This window comes from Puma concolor, chromosome B2 (genome assembly GCF_028749965.1).
Source record: "Puma concolor isolate L17-30 chromosome B2, mPumCon1.1.hap2, whole genome shotgun sequence".
In the NCBI taxonomy this organism is placed as follows: Eukaryota; Metazoa; Chordata; class Mammalia; order Carnivora; family Felidae; genus Puma; species Puma concolor.
Window position 1 is genome coordinate 87,320,286 of NC_141671.1, and position 3,340 is coordinate 87,323,625.

At 35.8% G+C, this 3,340-nt stretch overlaps 1 pseudogene; it reads right to left on the reverse strand.

Moving 5' to 3' along the window:
• Positions 1-1,246: 1,246 nt before the first annotated feature.
• On the reverse strand, positions 1,247-1,636 carry LOC112862899 (cytochrome c oxidase subunit 5B, mitochondrial pseudogene; annotated as a pseudogene).
• Between the last annotated feature and the right edge of the window lie 1,704 nt (positions 1,637-3,340).

The following is a 3,340-nucleotide window of genomic DNA, read 5'->3' on the forward strand; positions in this document are numbered from 1 at the left end:
TCTGTTTACTGTGAACACAGATTCGAAATTATTTTCTTATGATACAGATTTGAAAGGTCAGTTATGACATATTTCTTTTTAAGGAAACACATAGGTAATTTTCAAATTTTTAAGTTATTTTAAATATGAAAGTTTTCTTCCCCCAAATGGTAAAGTTTTAAGTCCACTTAAAATTTTCCCTGTAATTATCCCTTTTTCAAGTACTAATGTTTCTTCCAAGTCACATATATTCATAAGCAAAATTGATTGCACATTATAATTTTTATAACTGTAAAAGATACATCAAAAATAAGTTTTTCCCCTTTTTATGTGATTTTGACACATCTAGACTCCTATCTGAACCAATATTTGTTTGTTTGTTTGTTTGTTTGTTTCCCCAGAAAGAATCCCTCTCTAAAACTATGCTGTGTTATTAAGTTCACACTGAAAGTTGCTTAGGAATTGACCTGAAAGTGAGAAAAACATGCAAATAAATTTCTTCCTGTAAGAAACAGGTTCTATAGTCTCATATTAATGCAAATAAAAATAAGGGGAAGAGGACAATTTGTGAAGAAAGCAAGAAAATAATTATCCAGATTGGACAGAAGGAAGATACAGTAAAGTTTTCATACCATTCTAAAGTAAATTTAGCCAGAACTTCAAGATCTGTTTCTCTCCCTACAGAAATGTGGAAAGGGTGTAATTTCTTTGTTGCTTGTGACTTGTTCCACTTACCTCAAGACAGCATCCCTTCAACAACAGCTCACCTTCTGCGTCTAGGAAGACAAATGAATGGGAACTTCCACAGGTAGCGGAGAGACTAGAATCCCCCAGAGAATGTTGGGAACATCTTGCTTATGCCTGATAAGTGGCTATCCAGTGAATTAAAAGCACTTAACCCATTGAAATGATTTAGGTAACTGTGAAGGTAGATACCATTTGCAATTATATTTCATATTTATGTGCATTTCTCAATTTTTATTCTAAACTATGACTGGTAGTAATAATGAGAAAGTAAACTCAGATGCATGGAATGTTTCATAGATCTAGGAAAATAGCTTTAAATTTAATTCATAAATCCATATATTTTATTACACAGTAAATATATTTAAACTTATTAAAGAAATTTCAGTGTGCTGTAGTTAATAAGCAGATAGGACAGAAAATGACTTTTTTTTTTTTTTTTGAGAAAGAGCCAATGCAATGGCTAGTCTTTATTGGAAATAAGAACCTTTACAGCACATTTTAAGCAACTCAGTGCAAAGGCTCAGTGGGCCAACTGATGGGGCACCAGCTCGTAAACGGTTCCACAGCTAGGGCATGGCCAGGTCTTGCCTTTGTACACCCAGAACCCAATGAGAGCACGATTGTCCTCTCCACAGATGTAGCTCACTATTCGCTCTTTGGTGGCAGATGGGACTCAGTTAGGGTCTTCTTTAGTGTCTGAAGCTGCCTTTGGGGCTATCATACTGTATGGATCCAGTCCCTTCCGTGCACCATCATGACCTCCCTCTCCAGCCCATCCACCTGCTCTTCTTCAGTAGGAGCACCACTTTCAGATGCCCTGGAGCACACCCCGAAGACTTCATTGGGACCACCAGCCCTGAGGGGCTGCTCCAAACAGCACTTCAACTCCGCGAAGTAACCTGGAAGCCATAACACCGCTACAACCAGCAGCATTTCCAGAACAGGCTCTAGAACAGAAAATGTTTTAACTAAATCTCAGTCTCTCACTCCAGTCTTCCTAATCCCGGTTGTAAATACTGAATCAATTCTTTTCAGCGTTCTGTTTTTATTTCTTTTCCTGTTTTCTAACAGCTTAAGGCTCTACTTTTTGATTTATTATCAATTTCAAAAAATATCGAATTACTCCCCCATAAAACTTCAAAGTGGGAGATTAGCTTACTTAAATCTAAGCCACTTCCTTCCACACTAAAATTGTTCCATGGTTATACCAGTGATATACTGGTAACATTTAAACAATGGATTCGCTGAGGTGAAGAGACACCAATTTGTAGCATTTGCTAACTCCCATGGCTAATTTCAAACTACTGGAGAACTAACTTGAAAAATTCCTGAAAATCTAAAAATTAGTTCTAGCAATTCAGGACAGAACAACTGTACTACATTACCAGACAGAATCTATTTACACTAGTGTTTCTTTTTAACACTAAATAATACATTTCTATTTATGGATGAAGATTCTTCATACTGTAACTTGACTTTGCCCTTTCTTCCTGCCTTCTATCGTGAACCTTATTCAATGATCACTTTTATATAAAGACAATGTGTGTGCTTCAATAGGAAATTACAATGAAGTCTTCTGCATTTCCTCTTGATTCTTAAAGTTGAAAACTCATGAAAAATAGTATACAAGTAAAACATATAGACATTATTTATTAAAGCCAGATGTTGTGTTAGTATCCCAGTGTCATGACACTGGAATATTAAAAGGAGTATACTTTTAGCATCAAGATCACTGACACTCTCATTTGTAGCATTCCATTGATATATTATAATGATGAAACAAAACCCTTATTTACTCCAGATGTAGAACATGGTTTTATTAACTAGAACTTTTGCATTTTGGTTTTGCATAGGATTTGATTTTTCCTGGAGTTTCTAATTATTTTATGTATATGCTGTGTGACTGTGGGTAAAAGTTTAGGATGTGTTTATCATATTCTTATATGTATCTGCCTTTATAATCAGAATATTTCATAACATCTCTTTTTATACCGAAAGCCTACCTCTCAGATCACTCTTTCCTCCTGTTCCCATTCCCTGGCTCTCTCTCTTTTCTATCATCTCTGTTACCACCACATCCCTGGTTAAATCCAACTGTCCATCGAGACTATGCTACAACTGAGCATCTAATAGTGGCTAGAGAAAACTCACAACTATGCTGACTGTCACCCTCCAAAGTCATGACCATTAATTTTAAATGAGCTTTGCGAAATCAACAGGTCTATTGTATTGCCCTCAGTCCCCCCTTTCCCACTAGCCACATCATTTTATTGTATCTTCTTCTGTCTTCTCAAACATTCATCCCTCTTTGACCATCCTGACATCTGAGGTGATCTTCCTTTTAATTTTACTAAGAAAATAGGAAGTAACAAATATTCACCACTAAATCCACCAAGCAATGTCTACCTGTACCCACATATGCAGTCTGCCATTCTGTCAAAATTAGGCCTGCCCTTATTCAAAGTACTTGAAGTACTCTTGAAGTACTCTCCTGCTCTCCTGAATCATCTAATTCATTTCTATTGAATGATTCCCATAATAATACAAGCATGTTACAAATATCTCATCTTAAATTATATAATTAAAAGGATGTTGTATAGGATCAAAGAAAACC